Here is a 24,507-nt window from a genome sequence, read left to right as displayed (position 1 = left end):
ATAGGAGCAGTATTATAGCAGTTATATTCTTGTACATAGGAGCAGTATTATAGTAGTTATACGCTTGTACATAGGAGCAGTAATATAGTAGTTATATTCTTGTACATAGGAGCAGTATTATAGTAGTTATATTATTGTACATAGGAGCAGCATTATAGTAGTTATATCCCTGTACATAGGAGGCAGTATTATAGTAGTTATATTCTTGTACATAGGAGCAGTATTATAGTAGATATATTCTTGTACTAGGAGCAGTATTATAGTAGATATATTCTTGTACATAGGAGCAGTATTATAGTAGTTATAGTCTAGTACATAGGAGCAGCATTATAGTAGTTATATCCCTGTACATAGGAGGCAGTATTATAGTAGTTATATTCTTGTACATAGGGGGCAGTATTATAGTAGTTATATTCTTGTACATAGGAGGCAGTATTATAGTAGTTATATTTTTGTACATAGGAGCAGTATTATAGTAGATATATTCTTGTACATAGGAGCAGTATTATAGTAGATATATTCTTGTACATAGGAGGCAGTATTATAGTAGTTATATTCCTGTACATAGGAGGCAGTATTATAGTAGTTATATTTTTGTACATAGGAGCAGTATTATAGTAGTTATATTCTTGTACATAGGAGCAGTATTATAGTAGATATATTCTTGTACATAGGAGCAGTATTATAGTAGATATATTCTTGTACATAGGAGGCAGTATTATAGTAGTTATATTCCTGTACATAGGAGGCAGTATTATTGTAGTTATATTTTTGTACATAGGAGCAGTATTATAGTAGATATATTCTTGTACGTAGGAGCAGTATTATAGTAGTTATGTTCTTGTACATAGGAGCAGTATTATAGTAGATATATTCTTGTACATAGGAGCAGTATTATAGTAGTTATGTTCTTGTACATAGGAGGCAGTATTATGGTAGTTATATTCTTGTACATAGGAGCAGTATTACAGAAGTTATATTCTTGCTCATGTAATACTTCACTATGTAACTTAGCATATGTTATTGTAGTATTTCTGTTAATATTAATAATGTGGTGATTGCTTTTTATGGATTTTTCAGGGTTCACTTACTTGGTGAAGGTGATGATTAATATAATTGTTATTGCAAAAGATGCACAAATAAGAATCTTCTTCAGAATTGTTGTTTTTCCTACTAAGAGAAAAATAGGGAACAAAACGTAGGTTATGTGGTCACTGGGAGGACATTTCACACTTGAACTCTAAAATATTACAGTTTTATTTTTATAAATATTGTTATTTTGTTTTGTTCATCCCTAAAAATGAGAATTCAAAATTAAAACTACAACTCGCCCCAGAACAATAAACAAGCTCTCACACGGTCACGCGGCATTTGTCTTGTGCTCATGGTCATGTGCAGCCTGAAACTTGCGACCACAAACCCTATAGTGTAAGATTCTGTGTGATTTTCGGGTGGTCACTCCTTGCTCTGCGACACTACTGGCAATCATCCAGGGGGTACTGAACTCGTCATGAACTGCAGTACGTCAGAGTCCAGGTTCTCGTCAGACACATGTTCAGTAAAGTAAATGGACTTTGGGGAGGGTAGAACAACACTTATTATGCAAAAAACATCTTTATTATGTTCTCTCCAAATAGATTTACAAACATGATTATCAAAAGCAATAAAAACAGCAAAGCAGGTGGGTGCAGTGAAGGTGATATCCCCCACCTAGCTCTAAATCTACATATACAATCGCATATAAAAAGGTCTAGAATTATAAATGGTATATACAAACTGGATCCCTGGTTGGTGCCTATATCCACATCGCAAAATAGTCTGGTTATCCACATACCATCATCTTAAAAAATGTCAATATATGGTGGGAAAACAATCGGACACAGGCATCATCCCCTGCAGTCCAAATGTTATAGAAAGAATCCCCCCTTACTCAGTCACAATAGACCACAGTATACGGGGAAAATACTAAGAGAAGGCACAGAAACAGCCAGGACATACCAATATGGAGCTGGAGGGGGATGAAAAACCCCAATGTAAGTTTCGCCTCGCTTCTTCTGGGGGCGTAAAGTACGAAGCGAAATGTACGTTGGGATTTTTCATCCCCCTCCAGCTCCATATTGGTATGTCCTGGTTGTTTCTGTGCCTTCTCTTTGTTTTCCCCCATATACTATGGTCTATTGTGATTCAGTAAGGGGGGATTCTTTATTTTGGAAATTTACGTTTTAAAAACATACTGAATCGGCCATTTTGATATTTTTTCCGTTTGTTGTATAGGAATAATATTTTTATATTTTTATAGTATGGGTGATTAGGGACGCAGGAGTGCCTATAATGGTTTTTTCTTTTTATTCTAGACAAAGGGAGGGGTGTGAGCTGAGCAAATTGCGGATCCACAAAACATGGACACGGGCAATGTGCGGACCGCACATCGCCGACACTGTCATAGAAAATGCCTTTTCTTGTCCTAGTAATAACTAGGGAACTAAGGTGAACTTAGTCTGACCAATCTAATTACATAATAAGAAAAATATGACAGTTTCCCTTTAAGAACTTTTCAAAAAGACTTTTTATCCTCTTATCAGTGAAAAAGTTCAAAGGAATCTTTCATGCAATTTTTTAAGATTTTGTCCATTTTAAAGATTTTTTTAGTTTTTACTTTTTTGGAAATATGAAAAATGAAATAACAATATTCCATGTTTCCCACTTGACCAGCAGAGGGAGCTAATGCAAACAAGCGGTCTATCCAAGCTACCTGTAATCTGGTTGCTGCACCAGTGACCCGGGCCCTCTCCTTGCTGGTGACCTCGCACCACCCCTCGTGACCAAGGGATGCCTGCCATCCTTAGTCCTGGGGGGCAAATCCAGTCAAGTGGCCCATTTTTCTAACCCCGCCCATTATTACAAGCCCCTCCTACATATAATAGGCCACTCCCAACAAACACTGTACAGCTGACATTCTATAGTTGCGGCCTGTCTCTACACATCATACGGAGAGGGGAGGCCTGTCCTGGCTGCACTGCCTGCTTCACATGGAGCTCCTCCGCTCTCCTCCCTCCCCTGATCCTGCTCAAGGCCTGTGGTTCCCCCCACCATCTGCCACCCGCCCGTGGCCTGCTGCCCCCCTTTGACCGTCCTCACCCAGCTCTGAATCCTCCTTCTGCAAATGGCAGGGGGAGCAGCCGGAGCATCTCCTCTCCTACATAGTACCCCATACCTCTTACATCCAGTGATGTCACCTTTGTTGTAGACGTTCTCTTTCTTTATCTTCTCCATTCAGACCAGACCGCCATAATGATTTCTCAGCCATCTCCCGTCTATGCTTCCCACATTTCCATCTTCTGAACACCCTTTCCTGCCACCCCCAATACTATACTGCAGAAACAGTCCCCCTGGAAATACTACTACCACACAGATAGTGCCCCAATACTGTGCCCGCTGTGCCCCCAATACTATACTGCAGAAACAGTACCCCTGGAAATAATACTACCACACAGATAGTGCCCCCAATACTGTGCCCACTGTGCCCCCTATACTATATTGCAGAAACAGTCCCCCTGGAAATACTACTACCACACAGATAGTGCCCCCAATACTGTGCCCGCTGTGCCCCCAATACTATACTGTAGAAACAGTCCCCCTGGAAATACTACTACCACACAGATAGTGCCCCAATACTGTGCCCGCTGTGCCCCCAATACTATACTGCAGAAACAGTACCCCTGGAAATAATACTACCACACAGATAGTGCCCCCAATACTGTGCCCCCTATACTATATTGCAGAAACAGTCCCCCTGGAAATACTACTACCACACAGATAGTGCCCCCAATACTGTGCCCGCTGTGCCCCCAATACTATACTGTAGAAACAGTCCCCCTGGAAATAATACTACCACACAGATAGTGCCCCCAGTACTATACTGCAGAAACGGTCCCACTGGAAATACTACTACCACACAGATAGTGCCCCCTTCAACAATTATTGGCACACAGTGCTCTAAAAAATAACTGTGCCCAGAAACTAATACTATAAAGATAATGTCCCCCAAAAATAATTGTGCTAAGCTGATACTATGCCAGGGTGCCCCCCCCAAAGTAACAGTGCTCCCCAAAATCCCACCAATAGAAATAATTCTCTGCCAGAGCACACTTAGTAGTAATAATGCCCCTATAGTGCCCATACTAGAATCATGTTCCTCATAGCCCCCCAGTAGTAGTAAAGCTCTGCATAATACCTCCTAGTAGTAATAATTCTCTCTATAATATGACAGTACATGTAATACCCCCATTTAGTTCCCACAGTTGAGCTAATGTCCCCATAATGTATGCCAGTATAAAATACCCCAATATAGTGCCCCAGTAAATGCCCTCATAGTGCTCCTCTCCCCCTTCCCCATAGTGTCCCGCGTAACATGCCAGTTTAAAAATGCCAGATGAATATGGAGATAAGCGCTTCCACAATGGAGGCGCTCATCTCCTACTGCCCGCCTCCACCACTACATCCAGGGCCACGCCGCCTGTGGTGATCGGTGGTGCAGCCCTGTGGAATAAAAATTAATGTATTTGTTAAAGACAGCCCAGCGGCAATTTTTTTTGGGTGGCCTGGGGGGCAATTGCCTCCCTGCCCCCCGTCCCAGCCCGTCCCTGTTCGTGACTGTCTGCAGGGGAGTTGGTCTCTTTAATACCACTGTGTGGCACCATTACCTTGGAGTCTGCAGAGCAGTGAATGATCAGGACGGTGTGAGAATATATCTGAGCTGCTCTCTCTATAATGCACAGCGCAGTCAGGGCCGGCTCTATAATAAGGCAGACCAAGCGGCTGCTTAAGGGCGCAGAGAAGGGGGAAGGCGGTGCCAGGGTGGTATTTTATTTTAATTTATTTTATTTTTTTAATACATAACTTGCGGACTTGCCCCGCCAGGCCCGGCCACCCTCCCCAGCCTGCAGGTGTGCCATGCGGCCCCGGCACTCACCTCCTCACAGAGCGGCACGCAGGCTCAGCAGCAGCACGGCATCGGCAACACAGACAGTCACGGGGTCAGGGGGGGTGACTGCCGAGTGGCACTGCGGCGGCGGAGGGCAGGCAGCAGCAACTGGTATAAACTGGGGAGCGGAGGTCTGGAAACTGGAGGTGGAGCTGTTGGTGGTGAGTAACTGTGTGGACAAATGTCTCTGAGTAGTCTGTGCGGCCAGCAGGGAGAAATGTGATGGAGGGGGGAAGAAATGTGATAACATGGATGGAGGGGGAAGAAATGTGACAACATGGATGGAGGGGAAGAAATGTGACAACATGGATGGAGGGGAAGAAATGTGACAACATGGATGGAGGGGAAGAAATGTGACAACATGGATAGAGGGGGAGAAATGTGACAACATGGATGGAGGGGGAAGAAATGTGACAACATGGATAGAGGGGGAGAAATGTGACAACATGGATGGAGGGGAAGAAATGTGACAACATGGATGGAGGGGGAAGAAATGTGACAACATGGATGGAGGGGGAAGAAATGTGACAACATGGATGGAGGGGGAAGAAATGTGACAACATGGATGGAGGGTGAGAAATGTGACAACATGGATGGAGGGGGAGAAATGTGACAACATGGATGGAGGGGAAGAAATGTGACAACATGGATGGAGGGGGAGAAATGTGACAACATGGATGGAGGGGGAAGAAATGTGACAACATGGATGGAGGGGAAGAAATGTGACAACATGGATGGAGGGGGAAGAAATGTGACAACATGGATGGAGGGGGAAGAAATGTGACAACATGGATGGAGGGGGAGAAATGTGACAACATGGATGGAGGGGGAGAGATGTGACAACATGGATGGAGGGGAAGAAATGTGACAACATGGATGGAGGGGGAGAAATGTGACAACATGGATGGAGGGGAAGAAATGTGACAACATGGATGGAGGGGAAGAAATGTGACAACATGGATGGAGGGGAAGAAATGTGACAACATGGATGGGGGGGAAGAAATGTGACAACATGGATGGAGGGGGAAGAAATGTGACAACATGGATGGAGGGGAAGAAATGTGACAACATGGATGGAGGGGAAGAAATGTGACAACATGGATTGGGGGGAATGTAACAGCATGGATGGAGGGGCGAGAAATGTGACAACATGGATGGAGGGGGAGAAATGTGACATGGGGGGCTGATGGCTGACATGGAGGCATGGGGGTCTGATCTGAGGTCTGATTAACATTGGGGGTCTGATTGCTGGTCTGACCTGAGGTGTAATGGAAAATATTTTTTTTCTTATTATCCTCCTCTAAAATCTCTATAGGGCGAAAAATCCAGTCCTCAAACCAGCGAGGACTGGTTCCAGAGCGAAGATACAAGGACCACACAGAGGAGAAGCTAGCTGCTGCAGATGGAACCAGCGCCAGGTGAGCTGCGGGGGTGGGGCAGGCACCAAATTGTAGCTATGCTTGTGTTGGCAAACATTTTTGCACCGGCCCTGAGCGCAGTGGGAGGTGTATCCGAGCTGTTCTCTATATAATGCACAGCACAGTGTAAGGTGTAGCCGAGCTGTTCTCTACATAATGCACAGTGCAGTGGGAGGTGTATCCGAGCTGCTCTCTATATAATGCACAGCGCAGTGGGAGGTGTATCCGAGCTGCTCTCTATATAATGCACAGCGCAGTGGGAGGTGTATCTGAGCTGTTCTCTATATAATGCACAGCACAGTGGGAGGTGTATCCGAGCTGTTCTCTATATAATGCACAGTGCAGTGGGTGGTGTATTCGAGCTGTTCTCTATATAATGCACAGTGCAGTGGGAGGTGTATCCGAGCTGTTATCTATATAATGCACAGTGCAGTGGGAGGTGTATCCGAGCTCTATATAATGCACAGTGCAGTGGGTGGTGTATCCGAGCTGTTATCAATATAATGCACAGCGCAGTGGGAGGTGTATCCGAGCTGCTCTCTATATAATGCGCAGCGCAGTGGGTGGTGTATCCGAGATCTATATAATGCACAGCGCAGTGGGAGGTGTATCCGAGCTCTATATAATGCACAGTGCAGTGGTGGTGTATCCGAGCTCTATATAATGCACAGCGCAGTGGGAGGTGTATCCGAGCTCTATATAATGCACAGCGCAGTGGGAGGTGTATCCGAGCTCTATATAATGCACAGCGCAGTGGTGGTGTATCCGAGCTCTATATAATGCACAGCGCAGTGGGTGGTGTATCCGAGCTGTTCTCTATATAATGCACAGCGCACTGGGTGGTGTATCCGAGCTCTATATAATGCACAGCGCAGTGGGTGGTGTATCCGAGCTGTTCTCTATATAATGCACAGCGCAGTGGGAGGTGTACCCGAGCTCTATATAATGCACAGCGCAGTGAGTGGTGTATCCGGCACACTGTGTGGTACCAGTATTTTCAGGGGGACTGTCTCTGCAGGATAGTATTGGGGGGCACAGTATAGAAGGACGTAACTCCCTATATCACAGCTTCCCCTTGCCTCCCTGCACGGCCTGTAGTGGCGCTCACCGCTCGGTCAGGCATCGCTCCCGGCGGCTGCTCCATTAGTCAGCGTGCCCGGAGTGCAGGGGGAGCGCTCACTGACAGCTCCGGCCACGCTGGGCACTGAGCACACAGAGTGTACAAGTTCATTATATCTAATAAAAAGGGGGAATGTAGAGTTAATTATAACACATAAGGCTCCTGTGCCCACCGGGCTGAGGGGGCAGGGCAGGCAGAGACCCGCAGCTCCCGCACTGCCCGCCTCTCCTATGCTGATAGAAGACGGAGGACCCTTAGCAATGCTCATCTGAGAGAGCGCTGCGAAGGGACATTTCAGCCCCAGTTTTCTACCACAAATAAACGTTTTCCCTAAATAAAGTATATTACAAAAATGTTCCCTGTCACTGTCCCTACAAAAAAGAAAACGGCAGTTACATAATAATAATGATAATAAAAGAAGGGACACATTCCCCTTAATCAATATGATTATATGTACCCCCAAACATGGGCCATAAAAAACTAATTCAACTAAGGCTGGGTTCACATCAGCGTTAAGTATTCCGTTATAAGCAAGTTATAATGGAAAGTCATAACGGAAAATAACGGAATCCATAGGACGGAAGTCAAAACGGAAGCCATTAAGAGGCATTCCGTTTTGATCTGTCATAATGGAAGTCTATGGGAATCTTAACGGATCCGTCTGGCTCCCGTTATGCAGAATGGACAAAAAAGTCCATTCTGCATAACGGGAACCACAGGGATCAGTTATGAAGGATCAAAATGGAATGCCTCTTAAAGGCTTCTGTTTTGACTTCCATCTTATGGAATCTAAGTTCCTAGGTCTTCCAGACCTTGGTCTTTCCAAATGCAGCATCTCTCAAGTGCAACTCTTTAGTGCACCTACTGAATTATGCCAAAATGTGACTATAAGGGGACCACAGGTAAATAGTTAAGGCTGCGTGCAGCCTGTAATTGTGGGTGGAGCGACTTACCCTATTTAAACCCCCTGGTACAAGCAGGAGGGCGCCCGTTCTTTGCAGTTTCGCCCATCTGTGACGTCACTTCCGGTTTCGCGTCTTCGTGGAATCTAGACCACGGCGCCTCCGGTAAGTTGGTCCCGGCTGGGTAGCCGAGCCCTGTTGGCAGTGCGGACAAACCCCCGCTTCTCTCCCTGCAGCCTAGCAGAGTATCACCGCTCTGCGGCCCAGGCGGACGCGCCTGCCACCGGCACCTTGTGTTCCACCAATTCACAGCCCGGCCGGTAGCTCCACGTCAGGCCCCCTGCCTCACGCCAGCTGCCGGAGCATGCATCGCCTCCCCCCTCCAGGTACCGGGCACCTTCGGCGCATGCGCCGCAAGTTGGTGTGGCGCGGCCCGGGAAAAGGGGGGCAGGCGGGGACGGCGCCGCAGGTGTGAATAATGGGGCTGTTGTAGGCTCTATACTGCAAGACCTTGCAGACGCCTGCAAGCCATCCAAGGTCAGGAAGTTTAGATGCGGCACTGTGGTTAAGTCATCTGTTGACCAGTTTTTGGGTTGTTGTGGCTGCCAGGGAAGGTTGGCACTGTGGCAGTCATGCCTTCTTCCTGATTATGTTCCCCAGTGCGGGGGTCCCGGGCGGCAGGACTAGCAGCACAGCCGCCCTGTCTGCAGTGGGCGCCGCTTCTCCGTGTGGGCGAGTCGCTGGCTGTTTTGCCTGCTGCCCTTAACCCCCAGACTGCCGAAAAAAAGGAAAATTGTGATTTACTGCCAGGTGCAGGCCCCGGTCACCCTGGGCTCCTATGCCAATCACGCTATTACGTTTATAAATCTTCACCCCCTGGGTGGCTGGGGGCTGTGGTATTCCTTGAATTCAGGGCCCAGGTGTTCCCTGAACCTCTCAGGGTTACGGCTGCCCTAAAATTGCCCAGGGGTCCCGTCTTCCCGGAATCGCTCACGTGTGATGTCATTCCTGATACCGCCCAGGTGTCACTTGTTCCCCGATCCGCTCTGATGTTATGTCATCCCTGTAACCACCGGGTGTCATATGTTCCCTGAATCGCTTAGGGTAAGGTCTTCCCTAAATTCGCTCAGGTTTAATGTCTTCCCTAGAGTCGCTCAGGTGTAATGTCTTCCCTGAATCGCTCAGGTGTAATGTCTTCCCTGAATCGCTCAGGTGTAAGGTCTTCCCTGAATCGCTCAGGTAGTATGGCTCCTCGGATCGCTCAGGTGTAATTTCTTCCCTGAATCGCTCAGGTAGTATGGCTCCTCGGATCGCTCATGTGTTATGTCTCCCCTGATCGCTCATGTGTTATGTCTCCCCTAAACCACTCAAGTGTTATGTCTTCAGGTGTCATGTTTTTCCCCGAGTCACAGGTGTCATGTTCCCGGAATCGCAGGTCATGTCTTCCCAGAATCACTCAGGTTTTGTTTCCCTGAATCGCTCAGGTGTCATGTTTTTCCTCAAATCGCAGGTGTCATGTCTTCCCTGAATCATTCAGGTTTTGTCTTCCCTGATTCGCTCAAGCGTCGTGTTTTTTCTCCAAATCACAGGTGTCATGTTCCCAAAATCGCATGTGTCATGTCTTCCCTGAATCGCTCAGGGTTATGTTTTCTCCAAATTGCAGGTGTCATTTACCCAAGATATGCATGTGTCATGTCTTCCCTGAATCGCTCAGGGTTATGCTTTCTTCAATACACAGGTGTCATGTTCCCAAAAATTGCATGTGTCATGTCTTCCCTAAGTGACTCAGGGGTCAGGTCCCCTGAATTGCTCTGGTGTTATCCCTCCCCTTAGTCACTTAGGGGTAATGTTCCCTGAATAACTCAGGTCTTGTGTGTTCCCTGAATCGCTCGGGTCTTGTGTGTTCCCTGAATCGCTCGGGTCTTGTGTGTTCCCTGAATCGCTCGGGTCTTGTGTGTTCCCTGAATCGCTCGGGTCTTGTGTGTTCCCTGAATCGCTCGGGTCTTGTGTGTTCCCTGAATCGCTCGGGTCTTGTGTGTTCCCTGAATCGCTCGGGTCTTGTGTGTTCCCTGAATCGCTCGGGTTTTGTGTGTTCCCTGAATCGCTCGGGTCTTGTCTGTTCCCTGAATCGCTCGGATCTTGTCTGTTCCCTGAATCGCTCAGGTCTTGTCTGTTCCCTGAATCGCTCGGGTCTTGTGTGTTCCCTGAATCGCTCAGATCTTGTGTGTTCCCTGAATCGCTCAGGTGTCATGTATTCCCTGAATCACTCAGGTGCCATGTTCTCCCTGATTCGAGTTTTGTTTTTCCTACCTCTTCCAGGTCGGTTGTTTCCCAGGTTGCATATTTTCCTGAACAGTCTGGTTATGTATTCCCCTGATTCACTCAGGTCAGGTTGACCTGATTCGCCCAGGCTTCTGTTTTTCCCTGGTGTTATCCCTCCCCTTAGTCACTTAGGGGTAATGTTCCCTGAATAACTCAGGTCTTGTGTGTTCCCTGAATCGCTCGGGTCTTGTGTGTTCCCTGAATCGCTCGGGTCTTGTGTGTTCCCTGAATCGCTCGGGTCTTGTGTGTTCCCTGAATCGCTCGGGTCTTGTGTGTTCCCTGAATCGCTCGGGTCTTGTGTGTTCCCTGAATCGCTCGGGTCTTGTGTGTTCCCTGAATCGCTCGGGTCTTGTGTGTTCCCTGAATCGCTCGGGTTTTGTGTGTTCCCTGAATCGCTCGGGTCTTGTCTGTTCCCTGAATCGCTCGGGTCTTGTGTGTTCCCTGAATCGCTCGGGTCTTGTGTGTTCCCTGAATCGCTCGGGTTTTGTGTGTTCCCTGAATCGCTCGGGTCTTGTCTGTTCCCTGAATCGCTCGGATCTTGTCTGTTCCCTGAATCGCTCAGGTCTTGTCTGTTCCCTGAATCGCTCGGGTCTTGTGTGTTCCCTGAATCGCTCAGATCTTGTGTGTTCCCTGAATCGCTCAGGTGTCATGTATTCCCTGAATCACTCAGGTGCCATGTTCTCCCTGATTCGAGTTTTGTTTTTCCTACCTCTTCCAGGTCGGTTGTTTCCCAGGTTGCATATTTTCCTGAACAGTCTGGTTATGTATTCCCCTGATTCACTCAGGTCAGGTTGACCTGATTCGCCCAGGCTTCTGTTTTTCCCTTGTCTCCCAGTGGGTAGGTAGTGGCCAGGTCCAACCAGGTTCAAGGTACTGCCCGACCCACCCAGGTGTCCGTCCACCTTATGAAGGTGTATGTAATTGCCTGCTTTGCTTAGGATTCCATGTTGCCTGAACCGCTCAGGATTCAGTGTATCGCCCGAATTACGCGGGTTCCATGCATCAGCCTGTAACGCTCGGGGGTTTGTTCAGCAGCGTCCGGCTGGTTCCTGGTTACCCGATTTGTGTCCAGATTCCTGTTTTCCGCAGGTTTGTTGCATGCGGCGCAACTTCAGGCTCTTATTCTGGCTGTCCAGGGTCACCCAGCAGTTGGCCATGGCGCCCAGACTGCATCCTGGTTCTCCGTCGCCTCTTTCCAGTGCCACCAGATCACACCTCTCTCCAGGTCTCGTGCCAACGCAAGCTTATTTTTCATGTGAACAGGGCCTCAGGCCACCGGAATTTCGATCCATCCTCAATTGTGTCGCAGGGCTCCTCCATGCTCGGTCACTCCACGGTGCCGGGTTTCACGTAAGTTCCAGCCGAGTGGCGGCGTGATGCTTCTCCGCAGCTCAGAGCCTTCCTTCGTTCATCACGAGCCTCCATTCCTAGGTCTTCAGTATCGCCGGAGAGTTGGCAGCGCTGTCCGTTGATTCGGTTAGGTTGCGATCCTTTCTATACCATGTTCGTTCCTGTTTCCTTCTGATTCTCAGGTTTCATGTATTTCCCGGATTAGCCCAAAATTCACGTATTTACCCATTCACCCAGGTCTAATTCCCCGGAGTCGCGCAGGTTTTACGTGTTTCCTGGATCGCTCGGGTTCATGCATTTCCCTGAATCGCTCGGGTTCATGTATTCACCTGAATCAATCTAGTTTATGTTTCCAGAATCACCCGGGTTCATGTTTCTGGATCGCTCAGGTTTATGTATGTGCCCGAGTCACTCAGGTTTTACATATTTCCCTGAATCGCTCAGGTCAGGTATTTCCCTGAATCGCTCAGGTTTTGTATTTCCTGTCTTCAGGTTGCCGGTATTTCCAGGCGGTATGTTTTTCCTGATTCACCCAGGTTACTTTTTTCCCTGAATCACTCAGGTTTTGTATTTTCCTGTCTCTTTCAGGTTGGCGGTATTTCCAGGTTGTGTGTATTTTCTTGATTCACTCAGGTTACGTATTCCCTGAATCGCTCAGGTCTTTTTTCCCACAGGTTGTTCGCATTTGCCTGATTCGCTCAGGTCTTTTTCCCGCAGATGTTTGCATTTGCCTGAATCACTCAGCTCTTTTTCCCACAGGTTGTTCGCATTTGCCTGAATTGCTCAGGTCTTTTGTCCCACAGGTTGTACGCAGTTGCCTGAATCGCTCAGGTCTTTTCCCACTGGTGGTACACATTTGCCTGAATCACTCAGGATCCGATATATATTTGCCTGAAACTCTCTGGGTTTTCCAGCAGTATCCAGTGGTTCCTGTTTACCCGGTTCGGGTTCCGCATGTTTGAATCCCTGATTGCATTGGATCCGGGTTCATCACGGGGGTTTGGACATGGTCATCCATTATCTCGACAATTGTTGTTACATCAGGTATTGTACTCTGCTCCCACTCAAGCGGCATTCTCCTGTTCATTGCTACGTCATGGTTTTGCTCAATCTCACCTGGGAAGTCTGCACCCTGATTCCTGATTGTCAAGGGACCTCAGGGCATCCCCTCGGGCTGGGCTAGTTGCCCCAGCTTTTTGCCAGGCTTGAGGCCCCTGTATAAGGCCATCAAAGCCACCCTCAGGGTTAGCGCAGCGGTCCAGGTGCGTAGGCAACCAGTGTCAGGCGAGCTTTTCCGCAGATTGTCCGTAGCCCTAGACTGTCTCCCTTTTGGGCACTCAGCAAGCATCATCACCAAAGCAGCCATGTACCTAGGGTTCTATGGGTGCTTAGACCCGGGGAGTTCACCTACGGCACGGTCAACTGAGCGACCCTGCTCAGGCGACATCTCGCCTGGCATACGGTCCACTTCATACTGTCCATCCCAGCCACCAAGTCCAATCAGGCTGGTCCTCCCACCGAGGTAGAGTTCTTCCCTACGGCCAACTGTTGGTGTTCCGCCAAGGCACTCCAAGAGCTTCTGGCCTCACTCCAGTCTCCCGCGTTAGACGACACGTTGCTCCCGATCAATGGTAGGCCCCCCTTCTTCGGCCCAGTTTGTCTCCAATATCTGCACCCTGGCGGCAGGGGTGGGGTTCAACCCTAGCACGGTATCCGGGCACTCCTCTCGCGTAGGGTCCCGCTTCCGCAGCATCCAGTCATCAGGTACCAGCACACGTCATCCGCAAGGTGGGTCGTTAGCGGTCGTCCTGCTACCCCAGGTACATTCCCAATCCGCGAGTTGAGATTGTCAGAGCCTTTCGTTCTTTGGGCTTTATGGGTTCCATGATGCTCCAAGAATACATTGCACCCTACTCCGGGCCGGTTCTCTTTGCCCACTTATCTAGGCCTTACCTCGTCACTGGCACCGGGCACACTCCAGCCAGTTGGTTCAGGGCAGTACATAGGCATGCCTACTCTGTTCCTCGATTAGCTCCTACCACAATTACAGACATAGTTAATGCAAACAATGTTTACATTTTTCATCTTACTCTTCCCACTTTTCCACAACCTCCTGAAATACCCCCACATCCATTCACCCAGCAAGGAACTAGTCATCTCTCCCTCCATCTTACCTACTCGTCTGACGCTTGCACAAACCTGTTTGACAACATAAAACACTTCCTCCCCAAACACACACAGATACCTCCTGCCCTCTCTTATTCTCACCTACTAACACTTTCTCTGCTTCTCCTTATTGATGGTGATATCTCTCCAAATCCAAGCCCCCCTCAGCAAATCCCCACTATCATCTCCATGTCCCACTACAAATCTCCTTCTACAAATTTCTGCAACCCATTAAAGGGCTTCTGTCACCCCCCCAAAAGTCATTTTTTGGCTAATTAAAGAGGCCCTTTCACTAGTATACAAACTAAAAACTAATTCCATCAGTGGGCAGAGCGGCGCCCAGGGGTCCCCCTGCACTTACTAGTATGCCTGGGCGCCGCTCCCTTCGCCCGGTATAGGCTCCGGTGTCTCAGCTCCGTCTGTTGTACTGGACTGATTTTTTGTAGGAGGCGTGTCCCTTGCTGCAGTGCTGGCCAATCGCAGCAAGCAATTTTTCTGTGGTTTAGTTTCTTTAACGGCACTTTTATAATATGTTAATTACCTGGCTACAAGCAAGTAGGGTGGTTACTTGCTGGTAGCCGCTGCATCCTTATTTAAAAAAAACGCCCCCTCCTCCTGTTGATTGACAGGGCCAGTGAGCGCTCTCCTCCTTCAGCTGGCCCTGTCTGCGTTCCAAATACCACTTTAACACCTGGCTACTACACTTTCTTTCTGCCGACATCCCCACTATCATCATGGATGACTTCAACATCCCTATTGACACCTGCCATTCGGCCGCCTCTAAACTCCTATCGCTCTCTTCCTCCTTCGGCCTATCACAGTGGTCTTCAGCTCCCACCCACAATGATGGTCACACTCTGGATCTTATCGTTACCCGCCTCTGCTCCCTATCTTACCTTTCTAATTTGCCTCTCCCCCTATCCGACCACAACCTACTCACCTTCTCTTCACTGGTCTCTTCTGCTGCTCTCCCAGTCCACACACCAGCACACACCTTTCTAAATTTCTTCTCCCACTCTCTACCATCTGTTCCCTCCAAGACCTAGATGCTGCTACCACCCTATATAACACCACAATAAGTACAGCTCTGGACACTGTTGCCCCCCTCACACACAACAAAACCCCAAAAATTAACAGACAACCCTGGCACACCAACCTGACCAAAAAACTCAGACAAGCTTCCAGGGCTGCTGAGCGACGATGGACGAAATCCCATTCTAAAGATCATTTCACCGCATACAAGCAATCCCTCCTCATATTCAAATCCTCACTCGCTGATGCAAAACAGGCCTACTTCTCATCTCTCATATCTTCCCTGTCACACAGCCCTAAACAACTTTTTAACACTTTTAACTCCCTTCTCTGTCCCCCAGCGCCCCCACCCTCTCCTCTCGTCCCAGCTGAGGACTTTGCCAAATATTTCAAACAAAAGATAGTCAACATCAGAGAAAGCTTCACTACACAGTCCCCACAAACCCTCTACACTACTGCTCGGTCGTCTTCTCCCAAAACCCACTTCTCCACCATTACAGAAGAAAAACTACTCTACTCTCCAGATCTCATCTGACCACCTGTGCACTTGCCTCAATCCCATCCCACCTCATCCCTAACCTCACCACAGTGTTTATCCCAGCCCTAACTCATCTCTTCAACCTATCACTAACCTCTGGTGTCTTCCCCTCTGCTTTTAAACATGCAACCATTTCACCCATCCTCAAAAAGCCTTCACTTGACCCATCTTCTTTGTCCAGTTATCACCCCATATCACTTCTTCCATTTCCCTCAAAGCTACTTGAACAACATATCCATTCTGAACTATCTCACCTCTCCTCCTGCTCCCTCTTTGACCGCCTACAATCTGGCTTCCGACCCCACCACTCGACTGAGACTGCCTTTACCAAAGTCACCAATGACCTACTAACAGCCAAAACCAAGAAACAATACTCTGTCCCCCTTCTCCTTGACCTGTCCTCTGCCTTTGACACTGTCGACTACTCCCTTCAGTTGCAAACTCTCTCATCTCTTGGCATCACTGACCTGGCCCTCTTCTGGATCACATCATACCCCACAGACCGGACGTTTAGCGTCTTCCACTCTCACACCACCTCCTTGTCTCATTCCCTCTCCGTTGGTGTCCCGCAAGGCTCTGTCCTAGGACCCCTGCTCTTCTCTATATACACCTTTGGCCTGGGACAGCTGATAGAGTCCCATGGCTTTCAGTATCACTCTTATGCTGACTACACACAAATCTATCTCTCTGGTCCAGACATCACCACCTTACTATCAGGAATCCCACAATGTCTATCTTCTATATAATCCTTCTTCGCCTTTCGCTTTCTAAAACTTAACATGGCTAAAACAGAATTCATCATCTTTCCCCCATCTTGCTCAACCCCCCCTTCAACAGACCTATCTATCACGATCAATGGCTGCACACTCTCCCTGGTCAACCAAGTCCGCTGCCTTGGAGTGACCTTGGATTCTGCCCTTTCCTTCCGACCGCACATCCAAGCCCTTTCCACCACCTGCCGCCTCCAACTCAAAAACATTTCACGCATCCGCGCCTTCCTTAACTTTGAATCTGCAAAAATGCTTGTACATGCCCTCATCATCTCCCGCCTAGACTACTGCAACATTCTCCTCTGTAGCCTTCCATCTAGCACTCTTGCACCCCTCCAATCTATCCTCAACTCTGCTGTCCGACTAATCCATCTCTCACCCTATTACTCCTCTGCCTCTCCCCTCTGCCAATCCCTTCACTGGCTCCCCATTGCCCAGCGAATTCACTTCAAAGTACTAACAAATACATACAAGGCCATCCATAACCTGTCCCCTCCCTACATCTCTGAGCTACTTTCCCGATACATCCCCACGCGCTCTCTCCGATCCTCACAAGACCTCCTTCTCTCCTCTCCTCTTATCGCCTCTTCCCACAATCGCCTCCAAGATTTCTCCCGTGCATCCCCCATACTCTGGAACTCGCTGTCATGGTCTTACCTTCTCACTGTTCTCCTTCGTTTGACATGTGCTGGCGGCCATCTTGGTTTCTGGGTTTCTTGTAGCCTCCCACCCTGCGGCTTCTCCTTCCCACTGGGAGGAGCTGGATGCCTAGCTCATATATATTGGAGGTCTGTGGCTTCAGTTCCTTGCTTGGTCCTCCTGTGTTCACATGCTTCTAAGACTGCTGCTGCTTCTGGTTCCTGATCCTGGCCTCGTCTGACTACCCCGTTGGTTCCTGATCCTGGCTTCGTCTGACTACCCCGTTGGTTCCTGATCCTGGCTTCGTCTGACTACCCTTCTGGTTCCTGACCTCTGTCTACGCAAGACCCTGCTTCGGTTTAGCCATCCGTTTGGACTTTTGCTTACGGCTTGATTTTCAATAAAGCCTTCTTATTTTCCACTTATCTCTTGTTGTACGTCTGGTTCATGGTTCCTTGACATTAGGACCAAGCCCAATGGTCTCCGTGCCCTGCAGCGCTTTTTGGGCTTCGCCAATTATTATCGGAAGTTCATCAGGGACTTTTCTATGCTAGCCAAGCCGCTCACGGATCTGACCAGGAAGGGCAGTAATTTCCAGGTCTGGCCGCTCGAGGCCATCCGAGCGTTTGAGGCTCTAAAGTCCGCCTTTGTGTCGGCTCCGATTCTGTCGCATCCCAGCCCTGGGTTGCCCTTTGTCCTCGAGGTGGACGCGTCTGAGACGGGAGTAGGCGCCCTCCTGTCTCAGCGTAGAACACCAGAGGGTCCTCTGCTTCCTTGTGGGTTTTACTCCCGGAAACTGTCTTCCGCGGAGTGCAACTATCAGATTGGTGACAGGGAGTTATTGGCCATCGTGCAGGCCCTTAAAGAATGGAGGCACTTGCTCGAGGGTTCGGTGGTTCCGGTTCTCATCCTGACGGACCACAAGAATCTGACCTACCTTTCTGAGGCCAAGAGATTGACACCACGTCAGGCCAGATGGGCTCTGTTCTTGTCACGTTTTAATTACGTGGTCTCCTACCTACCCGGTTCCAAGAACATCAGAGCGGATGCCTTATCACGGCAGTACTCCGAGCTGTCCGGGGAGGAGTCGATTCCGACTTCGGTCATACCTCCGAATCAGATCCTGGCCGCCATTCGCACCAGCCTGACCTCTCCCCTGGGTGAGCAGATTTTGGCGGCTCAATCTGGTGCTCCCTCTGGGAGACCCAACGGCAGGTGTTTTGTGCCTGAGGAGTTGCGCACTCGGTTGTTGCGAACCTACCATAACTCCAAGGCCGCGGGGCATCCTGGAAAGAATCAGCTGTCCTGGGCTGTTTCACGTCTGTTCTGGTGGCCTTCTCTACGTTCCGACATCGCCGCATATGTAGCGGCATGCTCCGTTTGTGCCCAGAGTAAGTCCCCTCGGCACCTTCCGTTGGGCCTGTTGCAACCCATAGCCACCGGGGAGCGCCCATGGTCACACCTGGGGATGGATTTCATTGTGGACCTCCCTGCATCCCGAGGCCATACGGTCATTCTCATGATTGTGGATCGGTTTTCCAAAATGTGCCACTGTGTTCCTCTCAAGAAGTTACCCTCTGCACAAGAGTTGGCCACGATTTTCGCCAGGGAGGTCTTCCGGTTGCACGGTTTGCCCAAGGAGATTGTGTCGGATCGGGGGAGTCAGTTTGTGTCCAGGTTCTGGCGCGTCTTTTGCTCCCAGTTGGGGATTCATCTCTCTTTCTCCTCGGCCTACCACCCTCAGTCCAATGGGGCCGCAGAACGATCCAATCAGGCCTTGGAGCAATTCCTTCGTTGCTATGTCTCCGATCACCAAGACAATTGGGTTGACCTCCTGCCTTGGGCTGAGTTTGCCAGGAACACGGCAGTGAACTCTTCCTCTGGGACGTCTCCCTTCATGGCCAATTATGGGTTCCAACCTGCCGTGTTACCGGAGGTATTCTCTCCCCAGGATATTCCAGCTGTGGAGGATCACCTTTCCGTCCTACGTGCTTCTTGGGTACAGATCCAGAGGTCCCTTGAGGTCTCTGCGCAGCGCCAGAGACTCCAGGCTGATCGCAGACGAGCGCCCGCTCCTTCCTACCAGGTCGGAGACCGTGTATGGTTGTCCACCCGCAACCTCAACCTTCGAGTGCCCACTCCCAAGCTGGCGCCTCGCTTTGTTGGTCCCTTCCGAGTGCTTCGCAGGGTAAACCCGGTAGCCTATGCCCTTGCGCTTCCTCCTGGCATGCGGATCTCCAACGTGTTTCATGTCTCCCTGTTGAAGCCATTGGTGTGTAATCGTTTCACTTCCTCTGTTCCTCGGCCCCGTCCGGTCCAAGTGGGCAATCGTGAGGAATATGAGGTGAGCAATATCCTGGACTCGCGCCTGGTCCGCGGTCGGTTGCAGTTTTTGGTCCATTGGCGTGGTTATGGTCCAGAGGAGCGTTCCTGGGTTCCCTCCGCAGATGTCCATGCTCCTGCTTTGCTCCGAGCCTTCCACGCACGCTTCCCTCAGAAACCGTTCCTTACTCCGCGGAGGAGGGGCCCTTGAGGGGGAGGTACTGTCATGGTCTTACCTTCTCACTGTTCTCCTTCGTTAGACATGTGCTGGCGGCCATCTTGGTTTCTGGGTTTCTTGTAGCCTCCCACCCTGCGGCTTCTCCTTCCCACTGGGAGGAGCTGGATGCCTAGCTCATATATATAGGAGGTCTGTGGCTTCAGTTCCTTGCTTGGTCCTCCTGTGTTCACATGCTTCTAAGACTGCTGCTGCTTCTGGTTCCTGATCCTGGCCTCGTCTGACTACCCCGTTGGTTCCTGATCCTGGCTTCGTCTGACTACCCCGCTGGTTCCTGATCCTGGCTTCGTCTGACTACCCTTCTGGTTCCTGACCTCTGTCTACGCAAGACCCTGCTTCGGTTTAGCCATCCGTTTGGACTTTTGCTTACGGCTTGATTTTCAATAAAGCCTTCTTATTTTCAACTTATCTCTTGTTGTACGTCTGGTTCATGGTTCCTTGACACTCGCTACCCCAACATATCAGACTCTCACCGTCAGTAGAATCCTTCAAAAGAAACCTAAAAAAAAACACCTCTTCAGACAAGCCTACAACCAGTGACCCTGCTGCCTCTATACCGCCATGACCAGCTTCACCCGCACCTACTGTGTCCTTCTCCTATACCATGTAAATTGTAAGCCCTCCCGGGCAGGGCCCTCTCTCCTTCTGTACCAGTTTGTAACTTGTCTTCTTTATGATTAGTGCAATTGTCTGTATTATGTATGTGCACCGCTTATCATATGTACAGCGCTATGGAATGAATGGCGCTTTAATAATAAATAATAATGAAAAATGGATTCCGTTATAACCATGTTATAACGGAAACCCATACCAGAATACATAATGCTGATGTGAACCCACCCTTAAAAAAAAGCCATCAGATGGAAAGATAAAATCTTATGGCTCTTGAGATGTGGAAAAGAAAAGGCTCAAAATGGACCGGTCACTAAGGGTTGTGGTAATTCGCTCTGGTAGGCAGGTTAGCAGACGCAATATAGAGGCAATGGACCAGGTTTTAATCTTCACACGCATAATATAACAGGACAGTCCCTTTTCAGGCTTGGTGCTTGTTCACACATAGAAAAAACAAAATAACATTCAGCTGGTATCCTGGGTGTGAGTTTACACCCGGGTGAATGCTCAGCCTCAGAAAGTCCACTTGCAGGCTGTAAGGCGGCCTGCTCGCCTAACACACAGCCTTCAGACCTCAGCACAGAGAGCTCCCAAAACCACAGCGTCTCCACAGCTTCACTGTGAAGTGGAAGATAATCCACACAGCTGAGACTGCTGGCTGGGTTTTTATCCCATCCAAAACCCGGCCTGGAGCGTGGGGAGAAGCAACCCATCCTGCATTTTGGCTGCTCCCAGTAAGAGCCGGCCCAGATCGGCTCTGCACTTAAAATTACCGGCTCTTACCTTACCTGCTGACACTTAAAATTACCGGCTCTTACCTCACCGCCAGAAATCTCGGTGACACATACCTTCCGTTAAATACGGACCCTTGCGCCTTCCTACATAAACCCCCCCCCCCCCCTTTTGTTCAACCCTGAGTGAGTGAACACTTGGCAGACAGTGGACCCGGGACAGGGCATCCACGTTTCCCTGTAACCTGCCTGCCCTATGTTTCACCAAAAATTTTGTAAAGACAAGAACCACCTGGTGACCCGAGCATTCCTCTCTTTGGCTTGGCTCATCCACTTGAGAGGGAAGTGGTCAGTTACCAGACGGAACTTTCTCCCCAACAAATAATAGCGGAGAGACTCGAGTGCCCACTTGATGGCCAGGCACTCTCTCTCCACTATACTGTACCTAGTCTCGGCTGGGGAGAGCTTATGGCTGAGGCAAACAATGGGATGCTCCTCCCCGTTGACTTCCTGAGACAGTACAGCACCAATGCCTACTTCGGAGGCATCAGTTTGTACTATAAACTCCCTTTTTAAGTTCGGCGCCACCAAAACCGGGGACCCACACAGGGCCGACTTCAAAGCGGAAAAGCCTCTTCCGCCTGGTCATTCCAGCGGACCACCAGGGACTTTTATCCCTTCAAGAGTCCTGTCAATGAAGCTGCTAAAGTGGCAAAATGGGGAATGAACCTCATATAATAGCCCACAATTCCCAGGAATTACTTTACTTGCCGAGAGGTGACAGGTCGGGGCCAATTCCTTATCGCCTCTATTTTGTTTACGTGGGGTTTAAAGACTCGGCGCCCAATGACATACCCCAGGTATTTGGTCTCCTCTAACCTTATCGCACATTTTTTTGGGTTAGCTTTTAGACCAGCCTTTCGAAGGGAGTCCACTACAGCCTGTACTTTGGGCAGGTGACTTTCCCAGTCGGTACTGTGAATGACAATATCATCCAGGTAAGACGAGACGTATCGCCGATGTGGATGAAGCACCATGTCCCGTCCGGCTTGGGTATCAATACTATAGGACTGGCCCACTCACTTTTAGACTCCTCGATGATGTTTAGCCGCAGCATTAGCTGCACCTCCTCCGATACGGTTTGTCGCCGAGCCTCGGGTACCTGGTATGGCTTTAACTGGACTTTTGCCTGAGGCTCAGTGACAATCTTAAGCTGGATTATGGATGTGCGTCCAGGGAGGTCCGAGAACACATCTGTGTTCCGACTACCAAACTCCCTGGTCTCCTGAGCCTGTTTAGAGGAGAGTCTGTTTTTACTGTGGCAGCCGCCTCCCTTGTATCAGACATAGGAGCCGGAACCTCTTCCCGTAGAAAACCTGGCCGCTGGCTGTCTTCTGTACAGGTCTCCCTATCTTTCCAAGGTTTAAGTAAATTCACATGGTAAACCTGCTGTGGCTTCCACCGCCCTGGCTGGTGTACCTTGTAATTTACCTCTCCAACTTTATCGAATACCTCGTAGGGCCCCTGCCATCTAGCCAGGAACTTACTGTGCATGGTCGGTACCAGAACCAAAACCCGGTCACCAGGGTTAAAGTTCCGGACCTGAGCCTGCCTATTATAGATCAGACTCTGGGCTCGCTGAGCGGCCTCCATATGCTCCCTGACAAGAGGTAAAACAAGGGCCGGCACCACCACCCGGCAAACCTGGGCAAGTGCCGGGGCCCCCTGCTCCTGGGGGGGCCCACTGTGTCCTGCCTGTTTTGAATTCTAGGGCAGCTTACCCCAGTAAGGCAAACAATTTTCGCCATGTGCACTGCTGGGATAAGCGGCCCCAGGACTCAGAACAGGGTAGATGGAGTTGTTTTGGTAGATGATCGATCCTATGCTAGAATGTAGTTGTTAGAAGGAGGTCTGTGACATCACTGGTCACATGCTCCTTCATGGTCACATGACAGACCCTGACTGCAGCAGCAGCTTGTGGAAGGAGGAGGGGCTGTGTGCCTGCAAGATGCTATAGAGTGAGGTAGGATGTGCTGCTGGAGAACATAGAACTTGTGAGGAGAAGCATATGGAGCTCATATATGAGGGGGCAGGTGGAGCACTCGGGGGCAGTTGGTTTCAAGTGGAGTGGAATCTGGTGCAATTAAGGGGGTTTATCATACAGATCCAGGTGTATTCGGAGGGCCATGATGTGTGTCTGTCTGTCCCTGTGTGTGTGTGTGTGTGTGTGTGTGTGTGTGTCAGTCTGTCTGTCCCTGTGTGTGTGTGTCAGTCTGTCTGTCCCTGTGTGTGTGTGTCAGTCTGTCTGTCCCTGTGTGTGTGTCAGTCTGTCTGTCCCTGTGTGTGTGTGCCAGTCTGTCTGTCCCTGTGTGTGTGCCCCTTTCTGTGTCTATGGCCTCATGCACACCGGCCGTGTGCATCACGGATGCTGACCTATTCACTTGAATGGGTCCGCAATCGCTCAATGGGAAGCACTACGGAGTGCTTCCATGGTGTTTCCGTCCATGCCTCCGCACCGCAAAAAAATAGAACATGTTCTATTTTTTTGTGCGGACGGATCATGGACCCATTCAGGTTGAATGGGTCTCAATCTGTCCCGGCCGCCGCACGGACGTTGCCAGTGCATTGGGGACCACAATTCGTGGTCCCCAATGCACGGAACGGATGCATAATGGCAGTGTGCATAAGGCCTGAGGCATTGCTTAGACTCCATCCCACAGTCTAGCCAGTGCCTAATGGGTTATGGTTTAGACCACCTTCTGGTACATGTTGATAATTCCCTTTTAAACCTCAGTCCATGTCCACTCAGTGCTGGGAGTCATATTATAAAGTAACAAAAGGTTGGAGCATAACTAAAGGTGGAATTCCCTTTTAATGTTTCCTAAAGGTGGCCACACATTAGATAGAAGTTGGTTGATGATTGCACAGGTGTCTGTCCCTGTGTGTGTGTGTCTGTCTGTCCCCGTGTGTGTGCGTCTGTCTGTCCCCGTGTGTGTGCGTCTGTCTGTCCCCGTGTGTGTGCGCGTCTGTCTGTCCCCGTGTGTGTGCGTCTGTCTGTCCCCGTGTGTGTGCGTCTGTCTGTCCCCATGTGTGTGTGTCTGTCTGTCCCTGTGTGTGTGTGTGTCTGTCTGTCCCTGTGTGTGTGTGTCTGTCTGTCCCTGTGTGTGTGTGTCTGTCTGTCCCTGTGTGTGTGTGTCTGTCTGTCCCTGTGTGTGTGTCTGTCTGTCCCTGTGTGTGTGTGTCTGTCTGTCCCTGTGTGTGTGTGTCTGTGTCTGTCTGTCCCTGTGTGTGTGTGTCTGTCTGTCCCTGTGTGTGTGTCTGTCTGTCCCTGTGTGTGTGTGTGTCTGTCTGTCCCTGTGTGTGTGT

The 24,507-nt window shown here is 49.6% G+C and overlaps 1 pseudogene; it reads right to left on the bottom strand.

Moving 5' to 3' along the window:
* The window catches only part of LOC122945946, a 64,205-nt pseudogene that overhangs the window by 36,649 nt on the left and 3,049 nt on the right, over positions 1 to 24,507 (bottom strand).

This window comes from Bufo gargarizans, chromosome 9 (genome assembly GCF_014858855.1).
Source record: "Bufo gargarizans isolate SCDJY-AF-19 chromosome 9, ASM1485885v1, whole genome shotgun sequence".
In the NCBI taxonomy this organism is placed as follows: domain Eukaryota; kingdom Metazoa; phylum Chordata; class Amphibia; order Anura; family Bufonidae; genus Bufo; species Bufo gargarizans.
Note: the sequence above shows the minus strand (reverse complement) of the source record. Positions and strands in the feature narration are given on the sequence as shown.